The 17,244-nt window shown below is 41.4% G+C and overlaps 1 long non-coding RNA gene across 1 annotated transcript; it reads right to left on the bottom strand.

The window, feature by feature from the left end:
• Window positions 1–13,113: 13,113 nt before the first annotated feature.
• Window positions 13,114–16,482, bottom strand: LOC129385965 (uncharacterized). Its single transcript, XR_008613435.1, has 2 exons — window positions 16,316–16,482; window positions 13,114–13,280 (listed from the first exon to the last, which is right to left on the bottom strand). It is a non-coding gene; the product is annotated as an uncharacterized lncRNA (long non-coding RNA).
• Window positions 16,483–17,244: the final 762 nt, after the last annotated feature.

Consider the following 17,244-nt stretch of genomic DNA (forward strand, 5'->3'; position numbering starts at 1 on the left):
TGCTGGCATCTGCATAGGTTCCGGTGTTGCACCACTGCTCAGTAATATTTTAAGTTATGTTGACCAGAAAATAATCAAAACCTGAGTGGGCTTACTCGTAAAATTTTCCGATACGTGGATGATTATTTGTTTTTCATGAGCAAATGATAACTTTCGCAGAGCTGTCATCGAAGTACTGAAGCTATTTAGAGAACAATAGCAAGGTTTCAACTTCACTTTAGAAGTTCCAGAAAAAGAATGTGCTGCAACTTCTTATATCAGGCTTACTTTTATGTGGGATCACGTATGCTGGGGATATCAGTCGAGAACTTCTAAGCCCCTTCTTGATTATAGGTCTAGCCATTCAAAACTTATTAAGTACAGTATTGCCACACACAATTAGAGATGCCCCAACCAAGAGCTATCCTCACCTTATCCTTGAAAGTGTAAGGAAACTGGTGACAAGGCTTAATGAGGCAGGTTATTCAGTTTCAGTGTTTTTTTTTTATCTTGAAACACGTAAATTAAGGAACTTAAGATGCAACCAGGGTGGAAGAAGCTTAAGGAGCAAGAGTCGATCAAAGTTGCCATTATCCCCTCTATTAATTGTCGCACAGGCAGAAAAAGGTGGCTTCCAAGTTCCAGGAGAGGATTGGGTTTTCATTTAAAGATAAGCTGAAGGGAATATGTGAAGCAATAAACAAGCACATTCTTCACAACGGGTGTCTGAGCAGGGAGGACTGGAAAGTGAAATGTAGCATACAGTTTGTCTCTTGCACACGAAATTTTGTTTATTCGATTCCTTTTTCTTGAAGCCTACAAAATATATATCAGTCAGACTGGAAGGTGCTTAAACATTCAACTAAGGAAGTACCATAGTTTTTTTAAGGGTTTTTGCGCATCCACACCTTTCTGTGCATTGTTGCAGCATTGGGCATCATCCAGTTTTTGAAAGTAATATTCTGCTGTTCACACACTGTGAAAAGCTCTCACATGAATTAATGGAGGCTTATCACATTAGAAAGAAAGGCTCACTATATGTTAGCCAGCCATCCATCTCGCTGCAAGATAGCGAGGTTGCCGTGTTAGATCTTAAGTAAAGCCACTGAGTTGCATTGTGCCTTAGTAATTGTTTTTTTACGTTGATTAATCAGCCGTGACATGTGTGTTGCCGTCAAAACATGTGCATTCGGTGATGTGAAGGTTGTTTTGGTCTGTTTCTGCATATGCTAGGGGGCCGGGTGTTGGTCACGTGATGTGTGTTATATATTGGTTGTTTTCTTTCAATAAACTTCATTTGATAGTGCTGTATCCTGTCCCGTTCTATTACTTTTGTCGGCATCTGTCATGCATTAGCGGCCATGAAGCTTCAACAACTTGCCCAATTCTCTATCGTATTTTCTATCGTATGGAGCATTAGAGTTATGGAATTGATGCCATGGTGTTTGTGTGTGTGTGTGTGGTGTGTGTGTGTGTGTGTGTGTGTGTGTGTGTGTGTTGTGTGTGTAAAGGTAGAATGGTGGTAAGGTGGTAAGGTGGGGTGGTAAAAGTAAAATGAAGAGATTTTCACATCATGACTAGTCTTTTTAACACATTTACCTACAAAATTAAACACTGTTCTTATTAAGCACCTTGTACATAGGTATTCATATTACTAATAATCTTTCAATGCAAATGCATATCAACTTTTTCAGTAATGCTAATAACTGAACACATGGCTTTTTGTGCTGCAAGTTTTCTTGGACTCCTGCTTCCCTTAAATTTATACTGTATAATATGCTTGTAAGATCAAAACTGGAGTATGCTTCATCAATCCGGGATATACCTACAAAAACACAACTCTCATATTTAGTTGAAGCCATACAAAACCAACCTGTACATTTTATTGTAGCTGCTTATTCCCATACCGCAAGCATATCAACAATTAAAGGTTGCCTTGGTTGGCTAGGCAACAAGAAAACTTACCTGTTTATTTCACAAATTCTCAATTGAAACATGTTTTTATTACCTCCTTGTAGCTCATTGATATATATGTGTGTGCGTGTGTGTGCGTGTGTGTTCTGAGGCTGCCTTTTACAGGAATAGTAAAGATTGGTTTGGCAAGTTGGCACCTGTACCTTGAGGTTGTAGTTCATTCTCAATGAGATACAAGGAGGTAATAACATATGTTTCAATTGAGAATTTGTGAAATAAATGGGTAAGTTTTTTTGTTGACAAGCCTGGCCAATCAAGGCAAGCTTATCTATGTGTGTATCTATGTGTGTTGTATAGGTGTAATGTGCTTCAAGGAGAAGCAAGCTTCCTCATTTGCCCAAAGAATGAGTCAGAAATAATGCATGTATATTATCACAAAAGACAATACATATAAATCAAATATGAAGCCCAGGATTCAGAAAGGAAAGATTGTTGGAACAAATATACACCATAAAACAGCTTAAAAAGAATAAAAATGTGACCACATTTAAAAGAGAAAAGATGTTTACATTGGTTCACAACAAAGCTTAGCCTCTTTAAACAGGAGGTTATAATTGGCAATCAAGCCACCGAATTGGTTCACACGTACACCACGAAGATTATCAGACTTCACAATCTGGAAAGCTAGTGAATGGAAGTGGTGGGTTCTTCATTATTCATTACCATGCCTTCATGGCTTTTTGCCGGATAAGTATGTCATACATTCCAGTTTGCTTGTGTAGGATGTCTATATACTTCTACTTGACACCGTCACTTCAGATGACCATAATGAGATCATCTGATCTTCTCTCGGAGTTTGTTGTGAGAGCACAGTCTTTGTATGGATTGGGTGCAATGGCATACAATGTACACCAAATCCTGCATCTTCCTGAAAGTGCGGCTAAACTAGGACCTCATTGGTCGCATTCTTCATTTGTATTTGAAGGCGGAAATTAACTTCTTGTGAAATTGGTCAGTGTAGCTAATCATGTTCTTTTACAAATATTGGAATGTTATGTACTTGCTTCTAAGTTACAGGCAGCTAAAGCTAGTTTAAATCTTTCACCAGAAGCAATGAATTTTTTGGTGCACAGGAGAGGGGAGCTGATCAGCAGACAATTTTGTTAGGCACTGGAAAGCTGTGCCTGAACTTGGATGAAAGTGAAAAACAGGCTGCAGTCCACAACCGTGGCTGTGACTCAACAAGTGTCACTGAATATTACCGAATGGTCGTCAACCAACAAACATTCCACTCTCTCCAGTACACTTGAACTATAAAGACTAAAAACAGTGCATTTGTCAGCTTCTCAGGTGCGTTTTCTCTCATTTGTAGAATTCTTACTGGAGCAAATTCTTGTATAATTCTGAAATGCAAGAAACTATTTCCTGTTGAACTTCTCCATGCAAAGCACCTTTCAGTCTGCGTCAGGAGAGAGGAGCCAGTAGTTTACGTAACACCCAGCGAAGTTATGTGCCTTTATGTGTTTATAGAAATAGACAACAATATTTTTGAATGGACAATACGAAACCTTTATGAAAGAGACTAATTCCCGTGCTCAAGACATGACAACCATGAACAGTATGTCTTTAGCCATGGTACATGAATGTCTGGTTATAACAGGTTATAGCTTTAAAAAACAACAGTTGGTAACAGTGCACCACGCTTTATGGCGTTCTGTAATAATCAGCTTTTTGATGTTTGAATATAATAAACAAGCCAGAGCCATCAAAATTCTAGAGTGTTTATTTTTTCTTGCGATAGCTTCTTGTTTTCCTAATGAACCAGCTAGCCCAATTTGCCACTCTTCATTATTGTACTCTTGTTAATTAAGTGCTTGGGGAATTGCATGGTCTGCATGTTGGCAGTAGTGACGCAGCTGCTGATGAACAGTTGCAGTAGCCAAAACATGACAATATTTTACAGGACTTATGCACAGTTTCAGGTCGGTGTCCTTACATGTAGCGAAGGGCCTTACTTAACCACGTGACTACCTTGAGTGGGTGATCACAGTGAACAAACAGTGCTTCACTAGCAGATGGTGAAGAGGTAAAGCTTCTCAGTCTGTATGCAGAGGCATGGAAAGTAACTGAATGTTAAGTGAGCAGTTATGCTACTTGATACAACAGCATCATTTTCACACCATGCATCTGTCTTCCTCACTTTATTTTCTCCTTTGACTCAATGTAGCTGGTGCAAGTTTATCCGTTAACTGTGGCGGCATGACTAAGACACTATCTTTTTTCTGAATGAAACAAGCAAACTCTGAAATTTTATTTTAACAGTGTATTACGGTTTGAATCAAAGACTCCAAACACTATATATGAAGCCTGTTCCGATAGTCTTCTTTGCTGTCGCATGCTGAAGGCTACACAGGTTAAACTACTTTTACACATTTCGACGTGCGGTGGTTGAACTAGCACCCAGTGAAGAATTGTGTCTTCTGATTTTGCAATATGTTCACTGATGTTTAGCTGTTTTTGTTCATGAATGTGTGGTTTTAAAAATGGTAAAACCATGTCCTTACTTGAATAAGTTCTCAGATCTGTACTCACTTTTGCTTAAATAATATTGCTGTATTGTCATGTTCTGATCTATTGCTGTAGATCTTGTACCAATAGCGATGCTTGTCTTGTTTCCTTGCTTCCTGTCAGTGTGCCATGCCAGTTTGTTCTTTTTGCTCAAGCTCACTTGTGTTCTGTCACATATCACAACACTTTTGGGATGAATGCAAAAGTGCATAGTCTAGAGAAAATAGCTTCATATGAAGTCGTAATATTATAAAAGCATGTGCCAATTAGACCTGGTGTTCTATACAGCATCTGTGAGCACAAATGGGCATGGTGAAGTTGCTACTTCAGTCTGTGTTGTTCCTCTTATGTGTTTTGTTTAAATGTGGCTGAAGTTGCTTGCTTATTCTTTAGATAATGGAGTGTAAAATAAACCCTAGTCATGTTTGTAGTCATGTTGCTTGTGTCTTGTCCTTGTTCCTTTGTGGATGGATGCATCAGCGTTGTCATAATTTTCAAATCAAGTATGCACCAACTAGCCCAGAAAGTAGCTTTAATGAAATCACGTTGGTAGTGTCTAATTTATGGCATTCACAAACTCAGCCTGACATGTTAGAGCTACAGTTAGTATCCACAGTCTTGAAAGTGCTTTGTTTTGCTTTTGTAAATAAACTTTATTACAGCAGTAGGAAGATACCTATGAAGAAAGGAGCCAGACAAGTAGACACAATCTCTGCAATGCTATTCACTGCGTGCTTGGAAGAAGTATTCAAGCTATTAAACTGGGAAGGATTAGGAGTAGGGATCAACGGCGAACACCTCAGCAACATTCGGTTTGCCGATGACATTGTTCTATTCAGCAACACTACGGACGAGTTACAACAAATGATTGAGGACCTTAACAGGGCGAGTGTAAGAGTGGGGCGGAAGATTAATATGCAGAAGACAAAGATAAGGATAAATAACCCGGCAGAGGAACAAGAGTTCAAGATCGCTAGTCAGCCTCTAGAGTCTGTGAAGGTGTACGTCTACCCAGGTCAACTAATCACAGGAAACCCTGACCATGAGAAGGAAATTCACAGAAGAATAAAAATGGGTTGGATCGCATACGGCAGACATCGTGAGCTCCTGACTGGAAGCTTACCGTTATCATTGAAAAGGAAAGTATACAATGGACTGGGCGCCGGCTTGCAGTTGCAGGACTTGGCGCCAGCTTGTAGCAAGGATGACGTGGCATTGCGGCGGCGCCCTCTCCCCTCACGCAACACCTGGCACGCTAGAGCGACGGCAGATGTACCCTTTCACCCGCTCTGCTCCGTAGAGGCACGCTCGCAATGTGGTCACAACCAATGGGATTTGAGGTTCCATTTGGCTGAGACAACAGACGCTGGCTTTTTTACTCAGTGGGCCATTTGTTTAGTCTGTTTGAACAGAAACGGACCTGCCAGAGTTTGGTTGTTTCACGACAAAACACACAGTCATCAACAGAAAGTTTAGTTTTCTACGTTAAGTTCTTTGCGAGATCTAAAATGAGAAAAATCAAGGGCCTAAACACTCAGCATTGTGGCATGCCAGAAGTGACAAAAGACAGATTTGTGAATTGGAGTTGTTAACATACAAATTGTGTTTAGTCATGAAGAAAGCATTCAGTGAATTTGAGTAATTGCATGTGGATCAATATTAAGTTAGCTTATTCAGGAGAAGGAGGCAGTGGCACAAAGTAGCAGAATTTAAAACGCTAAAAGCATCCATTCAACGCAAGAACTAAGTTCAATGGAGGAGATCAAGTTAGTGAACATGACAATATAATTGTGTTTTTCATGAGAGACAAGGTCTTATGGCAACCATGTTGACATTTGTTGTAGAAGTTTTGTGACACAGTTTAGGATTATTATGGAGATTGAAATAAATGATGTTACAGGGAGGCTTGGCGATTGAGGCCAGCAATTGTTCCGCCCAAGTGTCTCAATATTACTGCGGTAGATCACCGCGTGCATTCTGTTCTAGGATCTGAAAAGGTAATGCTAATCTGTGTAATGCATCTGTCAAATGCCGACAACAGTATGATGCTGATGCGGTGACAACGATGGTATGATCGACGATGGGATGACAATTCTAGAGTCATCACGATTGAGGCATAATGACTTTGGGATGATGAGTGCATGCATGGCAATGACTGCGTATCTACTACACAGTGTGAAGGCGGCAGCATCCGCCGGCGTGATATTACAACTAATTTGAAATGACAATGCAATGATGACGACAGATTGAAGACTGTGAATGGTGAACAAGGATGCATCCATTTGGCAACTAAAGAAAAACATATGAGCACAGCTAAGCATGTCTTATCTGAGTTGTGATTGCGAAAGCATTAATGCCCAATTGAACGCCGCTGAGCAGTCCTTCGAGTTTTACGCTGCAAGTGATTCACCCTAGAGCTACATTGGGCCCGAGCTAGCAAGCAGCAGCAGCCTGCGGTGCCAACACTGCATGCCACCGACGTGCTGCATGACCAGAGACCAGGAAACAGCAGTGGCCACCAAGGCCGGCAGGCACGCGCAGCAGCTAAGCCCAATGGAGGGGGGAGATACGGACCGGGCGGCGGCTTGCGAGAGTAAGGATGACGTGGCGTCGCGGCGACGCCCTCTCCCCTCACGCAACACCTGGTGCACTATAGCGACAGCAGGTGTACCCTTTCACCCACTCTGTTTCGTAGAGGGCGCGCTCGTGACGTGGTCGCAGCCAATGGGATTTGAGGTGCTGTTTCGCTGAGACGACAGACGCCGGCTTTCTTGCTCAATGGGCCATTTGACGCTTTCGCATAAATAATCGCTACAGAATAATGACGACGTGGTTATGTTGAGCTCGCGTTCACGCTTCATCTGCACGGACCGCCCTACCTGTGTAGTTTTGGTACTGGGGCCAATTCTGTAGCATGCAATACACTCAGCCATGGAGCACCCGCAACGATCACGCGATAGGCAAAAAACGGTGTGCTTTAAACATGCACCCATAGAGTGCCCCAATATTGCAACCAACCGATCTGCGCATAGTGAAGCGTCCGCATGGCCGCGTTTGCCACGTGGCCGTGCTATGCGAGTGTGTGGCTGATATATTAATTGAGTAATCGAAAGACTGGTTCCGAATGCATTTACTAACCAATTTGAGTCTGCGGCACTTTTATGTGCTGCTTTGAATAACTGCGTGTGGTACCGTGGTTCCCGCAGTTGCCCAATGCATGTGGCGCGTACTTTAGCAGCAGCGCTCGGCGTGTTTTGACTAAAGCAATTTCTTTCAAATTCTGCTCGCCACTCATGGCAGCTGTAGCTGCTTATAGTTACTATACGGTACTTTGGTTATTAAGTACAGTAAGTCTAGTTAATAAATTTTATTGGGATGTGAGGTTTTATTTTGTTAAATCGAGAACTTCGTCAAATTGAAACCACTTGATTAGATCACGCAACATGCCATAAAATTGATGCAAGAGCCAAAAATGTCGTTTTTGCCTACGTTCACACTTATTGTAGCAGTTGAGCATATACTCTGCCTTAACGGAAGAAACGATTAAACATTCTTAAAAGCTATATGTCAGTGATACTAAAATCACCAGAACTCAATTAGACCTACTATACCCACATTTTTCTTTTTAATTACAGCAAATCAGACAAGATATTAGTTGATTCTAGGTTTTCAGTGCTCATGAATGTGACAGTGAAAGTATTGAATGTCATGTAGTGTAATGCAACGAAAACAAAGACACAAGAAAAAGCAAAACACAGACATAATTAGGCGCTTGTGTCTGTGTTTTATTTCTTCTTGTGTTCTTGTTTTTGCTGCGCTACACTACATGCCGTTCCATGATGATCACCGAACAAGCCCACATTGCCACCCCCGTGTAGAGAACAGGAAATTTCGTTATACAAACCTTGATATAACAAAGCAGGGAAAATCGGCAATTCGCTTCGTTATATAGAAATTTCCTTGTATTGAAATTCGATCTGTTATGCAAATGAGTACAGTCGCCGATCGATTTTTGTTGCACGGAAAACGGCCATGCAATTTTCTGAATTATTGGGCAATAAAAAAAAGCAAGTTTGAATGAGAAAACATTTTATTTGGACGAATTTAGGAGTCAGCGATGAATGATACGGTTTCATGCCACGTTGATATCTCACGACCGGCTTTAGTAATAAAGCCGGTCGTGTGATATCTTCACATCAGTGGTACGAACTAAGTGACGCCATGCTTTCGCGTGCACTCTGCCCCCAAAGCGTCGCCCGGTCGCACTGCGACGACGCTATCATGAAAAGCGCCGGCAGCTGGGAGCGAATGCTTCGTCTGCTTCTCGTTCCAACGGGTCATCAAAACTCGAGATTGCGCAACCTTCAATACTTAACTTGCCGGAAAACAGCTTACATGATGCCACCCCGTCTTGGCATGCCGCTCTTTCCACACGCAGCAGATTACCTCTAGAGCAGGGTGCGCGGCTGCGTATGCGCTCAGACGCGCTTACAGCCACTCGCAGTCATGGCCGAGACGCGAGTCCAATTGAGTCCAATGTTTGCCAACTTAAGTGTGTGTTGAATGTTAATTTTTTAAGACCTGTCTTCACAATCTGCCTACACCTCTTCCATTTTAGCATCCTCAATTCAGTCACTTCTCCATCCTGACTTCTAGGTGACTTTATTAAAATTGTTTAGGTTCCATACAGTATTGCTGGTCATGTATTGTCTTATAAGTTTATTAGACAGTGAAATTCTTCAACTTGACTGGAACTTGTGTAACATAAATATTATAATGCATCTTTTCAGTTTTTCCAAATTATGTCAATTCTGCTGATTCTGTGGGCTGTCCAAATTTTCCATGTTGGTGTTTTCAGTTATCATTGAACCAAGGTCTTCTCTATGGTTTACCCTCAAGGCTTCCCTTTCATATACTCTGAGAAATTGGCATGCGGCTACCAGATGTGGGCAGCTTGCCTACATGTACATGCTCAGCTACTTTCGCCAACCTTTGTGCTAGATGTCAATCAGCATGAGTGAAGCAGTGAGAATGGGGAATTATGAAATTAAGGCAGGGGTTCGAGCTTTAAGGGAAGTCATACTTATGAGGTGAGTACATGTGAAGAAAAGCATTCAGAAAGGTTGGGAGTTTGCAGTTTCCTGTTTATTGGTCTATTAAACTCTCCCTAGCTATTTCAGTTATTTCATCATGTCTTGCAATTTTTAGTTGCAATATGTTTTTCTTAAGTGCTGCTACACTTACTACTAGAAGTTTGAGAACCTATATTTCTTATTCACTTGGTTCATTCATACCTACAAGCAGCAGTTTTTTCACTTTACATCAGCTATTGAGTGCAATGCCCAGATATGTTCTCAGTCTACTTCAGTGGGAGTCACTAACACAGTGAATGATCATGAAGCATGTGTGTTCTTAGAAAGTGCCTTCATGTGATGCAGCTGTAAGTTAAGGTAGGGGATGTTTTGGAAAGCATGTTATGTGGCTTACATGACAATTATTTTATGCCAGAAAGCACACAAATATTCGTGTTTATTTCTGGTGTTCTTCTTCCTTAATTACCTTCTTGATTCAGGGCATATATATGAAGCAAGAGATCCTGGCTTGTTCTTTCTTTACATTAGCAAATTAGATTAATCATATAATAGCACACTTTACATAATTGAGCACACTAAAAGTCACTTGGCGAGCAAAACATGTACTTGTCCTTTTGAATATCACAGCTTAATGTTTTTGTGTGTGCAGTTTGGACGTGATTCCTCAGAAGCACTACATCTGCTTCAAGTATATGAGGTATAATTACTTTTGCTTAAAAATAATCCTAATCTTGCTTGATAGCTGTCCTTTTTTTACTAGACAATATAAGCATGGTGCTTAATTCCAAGATAAATATGCCTGCTGTAACTGTATGCATCAGTGTTTGACTATTCGTTACCTACTATTCCTATTAGAAAAATGTATTTGCCAACCTCCAATTATTTGCATTGAAGTAGTGAAGAGTTTGACGGCAGCCTGTCTGGTTTGGTCAAAAGAGGCACGGTAAGTAGTTTAAAATTAGATGCCAACAATAAAAATTAAAAATAAGAACTGGTTCAACTGGAGCTTTGTTCACAATCTTTGTGAACAAGGCTTTCAAGTGGGAGCCGAAACATCTATCTTGTATGCCCGATCTTCATTTGCTTATTATTATTATTTGAATTCATCTAGCCCTAAAGAGGTGGCAATTTATTTCGAATACTACTCTTTGCATTTTGTTTCCATTGCTGAGTTTTTTTTTAACTAACTTCATGCACCACACAAGCACAACTCAAACATTTTCATTCTTTCAAGGACGTCACAACTAGTGGAAGGTATTCTGCACTAACATAATTATTTTGAGATTTCCAGTAAATATGTAGTCCTCATAAAAAAGTATCTAAATGATTTTGGCCTACGCGGTTATACATTAACCATGTAGGCTTCATCAACTTCTGATATCACTTGGTCTTGGCAAACTTGTGAGCTGACAAGTTTGAGCATGCAGTCACTTCCCTCCATATTTGTTTCGATGAAGGCTTGCCCTTTGGTGCTACTCTGGATCCACCCCCGTTTCCTGTGATTACCACTACGGGCTTCAAGGCACACACCCTCAGGAAAACTTTTCATGCACCAAACCTGGTTTTTTCACACTTTTACTAAGACAGACATTGAAAGCAAGGATGGCATAGCAGGCATGTTGGTTACAGAAGTACTTTATTAAATAGCTTTGTAAGTATTCATCTAGTGGACATGTCCATATCCTCTTCTGCTGAAGTGTAAATTAGCTGGGGTAGCATGTCTCCTTCTCATTCATACGCCAGCCCAGCCAATCAAAACTTCAGGAGCGGTTGAAATGGACATTTCCACTAGATGGACACAGAATACATCCCCTGTTCTCTGTCCTATCTTTCGACCCTTCTCCATGTATTTTACTCAGTAAACTACTGGTTCAGCATGTTGGTTACCTTAATCAATCTTCCAGTAGCTCAGCACTTAAAAGGTATACAATACAAATAAGGCACTGTAAACCCAAGCAGTTAGGCTGGCGATTGCTGCTGTTATGCACCATACAGGCTGAAGCAATGGCTTCACCGTAGCTTTCTAAGTTAACTTTACTGAACTTTGAATTTAGAGAAAGCAGAATATAAAAACAGACTAGCATTTTTCTTATGTGCTTCACCACTCTGCTTTTTTGTGTTACTATAATAAGTATATTGAAACCTAAATGAAGTAAAAAGACAAGGAAATTGTGTCACTAATTTCATTTCACTGTCTTTTTAAAAGTATAGCAAGATTTTTTAATTGCATTACGAGTTGTTACTTATGTTTCGATCTTAATGTTCATTTCTCATGCTCCAAATAGGGCTACAACTGTTCTCTCATCCACAGCTATCAATGCCTTATGGCAACTTTGGAAACACTCTGAACTGAGTAAATGCTATGCGTTGCATAATTTCTTAATGCATTTTCATGGCTGCCTTTAACCTCTATAGTTCCTCATTAAAGCCAGCATCTCTCTTGTGGCCACCTTTAAAGACCTTGTAGTAATGTATGCCTAACAAGAAAGATGGGTGCTTTGTAGTGCTAGTATGCTCTAAGTAAATCGTTTTATGCAAAAATTGCTGACATAATTGTCTGACAAATACTGCATCATGTTTGCTATTTTGCCTTCTGTTTCAATTTCACTGCAATCTATACATTTTACCAGTGCATGAGTAGGGTTCAAGGCTGTTCTTTAAAATGCTCATGAGCACTTATCATGATCAGTTCCCCATATAAGTGGTTTTGCTGAAGAGAATACAGGAATATGAGCAAAATTGACATGAAACCAACATATAGATAACGTCTGCATGACTGCCTATCAAAAGTTATATTTTCTTAGAACAAAAAAAACTGGAACGTGCATCGCGTAATGTAAAACATATTGCATACACCGCCTTCATTAGGATGATACTAGAATATTCAGCGTTGTTTGGAGTCCCCATCAAGTGACGCTTAAGAGGAAGTTGGAAAGGATACAGAGTCTGGCGGCGCGTTTTATTTGTTCGACATACCGAAGGAAGGAATCGGTCACGCTTATGTTACAGCCTTGCAACTTCGATGTTCTTGAGGTACGTAGGAAAAAATATAGGCTGAAGGTGCTCTAACAAATAATGCAGGATCAACTTAAGATTGATAAGCTCAAATATCTACATACTCCAGGCAAAAGATACCCGCGAACTAACCACGACTACGTCATAAAGCCGGACCATACCAACAGTGATACATATCGATACTCATTTTTCCTGGATGCGATAGAAATGTGGAGCCAATTGCCAGACGCTATTGTTAGCCTAAAAGATGTCACCGACTTTGAAAATGCTGCTGAGGCATATTTATGGGAGTTTTCGATTTAGTTTTGAAGTGCCAAGTGATATGTGCGACTTGATATTCATTGTACGTATTTTGATAAATGTCAGAGGTGTGCTGAACAGCATTCAAGTGAACACCTTATTAACTGTGAATTGACAAGCGTTAAGCAACTTTACGTACATTGACATTGTCCATATTTGATTTATGCAATTGTATTGTCCTCTCTGTTATGACCCTCTATGAGGGTTGACAGTATTAATAAATAAATAAATAGACAACGAGGAATGTGGGTAAGAACACTTTATTTTCAGCACACATGTTTTTTTACTGAACTGCTGTTATACTGCTAAAATCTGCACATTTAATAAAAGTACACTGCTCTGCTTCATCACTCTGTGCTAAGTGCAAGTATCCTGTACGAGGAAGTCAAACCAAGACATGGGATGTTCAGTCTGTGAAAATAAAAACGAGTTTGAGACATTAACGTGCAAAAACTAAAGCACACTCAAGAAAATAAACACAGCACAGGAACATATCCAATGAATCAGAATTACCTTTGAGAGCAAACATATAGTTTCTATGGCACAGTGAAGAAACCTTATTCCTCCGGCTTTTTTTGTGCGTGAGAAAATATGAAAGTGCATGCGTTCTCCCCATATTGTGTATCTGTCACCTTTTCACACACAACAAAGATGTTGTCTCAATGTGCCCAACTGTCTTTGCATATCCATTTCTCTGCTTTCATACCATGATACCTACAATTAAAGGCTGTAGCAATGCTTAGCTTGAATGAACCAACACAAGCTACATGCTCTGTGCTGTTGAACATGGCATTGTAAGTTAGATTCATGCACAGCACATTCATGTGCCATAAACATTTGATTGTGATTGTAGGCGAGATAAATAAAAAGAAGGTATGTAAATAAGAATATTCCCTAATGAGCTGTGCAGAAGTGCTCTCCCGTTTGGACAGAAGCCGAGCACAGCTGCAGTGAACAAGAAGCCAACTTATACAGCATTTAAAATCTACGTTCTAAATGTGCTACAGATTTTTCTGAATTCATGGTCGAAAATCTAGGTGTTAAAGGTGACAAACATTTAAACAGGTCTCTATTCGGACTGGTAATGCTATGTGTCACTTAGTTTGATAAAATATGCCATATCACTGGTCTCCCAAGCTACGGCTGCTGTACAGTTGCAAGTGCAAATCACTCAATTATGTGTAGGGCACGTTTGAGCAAAAGGCAGCCAAGATTACTGTGCCATTGAGATCTATTTCCTGACATCTGATTTCTTCTCAGAAAGCTACCTCTAAAAAAAACCTTCACAACAACATAACGCAAACCTTTCTTGAGTAAAGCCATCACACTGGTCCTTGAACACTAATTACACAGTGGCTGTAATGTTATGTACGTCAGCACCTAACAAAGCACAGGAAAATTTAATAAAGGCAGCGTGACAGGTACACAAAAAAGTAAAGGGATAAAACATCACACAGGCTGCCATCAGTGTTCATATCTCCATTTCAATGTGGATGTTTTTAGCAGTGAATACATGTTCTCATTAAACTGAGTCATATTATTACAAAAGCGAAGGGCAAGGGTCTTTACATTATAAACTGACAAATGTGCTTTATTACGATTCACCGCAATACAGGAGGTGTTTTGCAGTGAACCATCACATAAGGTTTTGGCTAACTACGGCGGGCGTGTCCTGCAGCGGGGCCTCTTGTGTATTGCGGTAAAGCGTATTATTGTGACAAGAGCTAACCTGGCATGTATGCCTTTAGCCAACAAATGTTCTCAAAACATCATGCATCCTGCCACGAAAATCTGCTTTGATGAGAGTAGAACATTAGGTTAGTCGCTGACAGAAACCATACATTCCAGATTCACGTAAATCTTTCCCAATATCGGCATGCTTCACCGCAACACACAAATATGTTGCGGTGATAACGGTGGTCGAACAGGCTGGTGCAAATGTTTCGACAGGGGAGCGTGCCTTCATCAGGGCAACTGCTTTCCTTGGCAGTTTTCATATACGTGAGTCCCCCCAATTCCCAACAGGGGAGATTTACCGGGACCTTTGCCAAGAGACGTACCGACAAGAGTTTGGTAGTGGCTGGTAGAGATGCAGGAGTCTAAAAAGCGTTGCGAAATTCGGTTCCGTAAGGTTAGCTTCACCGCAATACAAATATGTTAAGCGGTTAGACATACAAAATATGTTGCGGTGAATCATAGCAAGGGTACCTGGCCTTTGATGCAAAGCAGCTTCCCAAGAGGCACGGTAATCCCGTGGCTAGTTATGCAGTTCCCCGCATGCGAGTGAGTTCCCTGCGTTGGGCGGTTTCCCAGTGACATACAAAATTACATTGATTGACTGTGTTGTAAATGGGCGACGGCACTATATGCTGATGCAAAAGCGTCGTTTCGCTTTCGAAAACTGCGCTCGGCTAAAGAGAACACCTTGACTCGCATACGACCAAGGCAGTTGAACAGGAAACTACGAAATTACGTAGCTATTATGGAAGAAATCAACAGCTCAGAAAAAAATGGCCGTGTAAACATTAACTGGCTTACGAGGTCGACAAACCAACGGTTCAAAGCATGACAGCCACGTCCGAAATAGCGCTGAAGGCCGGCCAGTACGTTTAGGCGCCTCGGCGCGCGTAATGTAACAGGAGACGGCAGGTGCACACGTACATCATTAAGGAACACATATTATTTATGTCGGTGAAAGCGGTCACTCTTCAGTTCTGACATGCTTCACCGCGTAACACTAGTCTACTGCGGCGAAGCTGACTTCAAAACGCCGATTTCTTCAACTCATCTAGCGAGGCAGGTCCGTTTATCACGCTTGGCAACGTTTGACATTTTCTGCCTTAATTTCGTTTGTTCTTTTTAATTTTCTTATCACAGTGACCCTGTATCACGTAGTAGCAGAGCTAGTGCCGCGTTTTACCTGCGTTAGGAAAGGCAAGCGTGTATGCAGCAGGCACGGCGGCATTGGCTCTTGTTTGGAAACTTCAAGAGACGCTCTTCCGCGCAGCGATGTCCTTTGTATTATTAAAAGAATGCAGGTGATGAATAAATGAGCCGCAGCAAAGCTGTAAAAAAGCAGTAGTAATGCTGTTCTAAGATCCTCTCGCTCGAGCGAGATGGTCTTAGAAAAAAAGCGCGATGTAACGCGATCTGACGGAACAGCTCGTCATGCCAGTGTTTTCTTACGTCCTCGTTCTTTCGCGCATCCTCCCCTGAACCAGACTACTGAATGGTTCTGTGCACGCACGGCCGACCCTGTCGGAGGCAATACCACTCACATGAACAGCTCCATATAAGATGCCACGGCCCATTCCACATGTCGGCTGCACTTTGACGCGGCCAGGAGGCAAAATATGCGCACAAGGTACCTAATGGTAACACATCAAACTGCTCACAGCCCCAATCCTTTATTACACGCATATAGCGTGGAAAGACGAATTACTCACGCTCTAAGTGGGCACGGAATACGGACCGTTTCGCAGCGCAGCCGGCTCCGTAAGACGGCCGCCATGGAAATGAGCGGATGTGACATCATGGGTTATAGCGGACGTGACGTCATGGGTGAACGTAGACATTTCGGGCACCTTTCGTCTGCTGTGCCCCGGGCACAGCAGACACGGCCCAAGAGTTATCGTTGTATTTACTGAACAGTGGCGAATAATAAGAAAATGAATGTTAATTATAATAGCTTCCCGACACGCACTGTCCAGAATAGCCTTGCTTCAGCTTCGTTTGCGTTTTCTTCGCGTAACCGTCATTGCGAGAGCAATCAATCGTACAACTGCGTAAGTTGAAATAGCTGAAATTTTGTACGCATTTGTATCGCGGTTGGCGCACTTGCTGCACGTTATGGGCGGCAAAGCGGCTGAATTTTAATACGCCTGTCTTTAGGGTTGCTTTATTCTTGCTAACAGTGCACGCACTTTTCTTTGAATAAGTAAACTTTAGAGCGACTTGTTAGACTTCAAGGTAAGTTTACTCCTCGGCTGCCTGTGACGAACGAAACGTTTGCGCCTACTTAATTGCTCGTTCGCATGTGGTCGTGTTTTTAGTACGTAACAGTGAAACTTTTTCTCACTTGACTGATTCTTTCGCGTGCTCGTACTGATAACCGTGCCGCTTAAACTTCGCTACGTGTGCTGTTGGCGTTTTGTTTGCGTAACAGCGATTGCCAAAGCAATCGTAAAACTGCGTAAGTTCGGAATAATATAGCTTTGTTGGCGTTTGTATCGCGATTTGAGAATTTGCTGCCCGGGATGGCCGGTCGCGCTGCTGAATTTAACAGCTCGTGTAATTACGACTGGTATTGTTTTTGGCTAACAGTGTCGTGCGCGTTGTAATAACGAGACATCTTGGCGACTTGTTAGGCTTCTGC

The sequence above is a fragment of the Dermacentor andersoni genome, chromosome 7 (assembly GCF_023375885.2).
Source record: "Dermacentor andersoni chromosome 7, qqDerAnde1_hic_scaffold, whole genome shotgun sequence".
Taxonomy (NCBI): Eukaryota; Metazoa; Arthropoda; class Arachnida; order Ixodida; family Ixodidae; genus Dermacentor; species Dermacentor andersoni.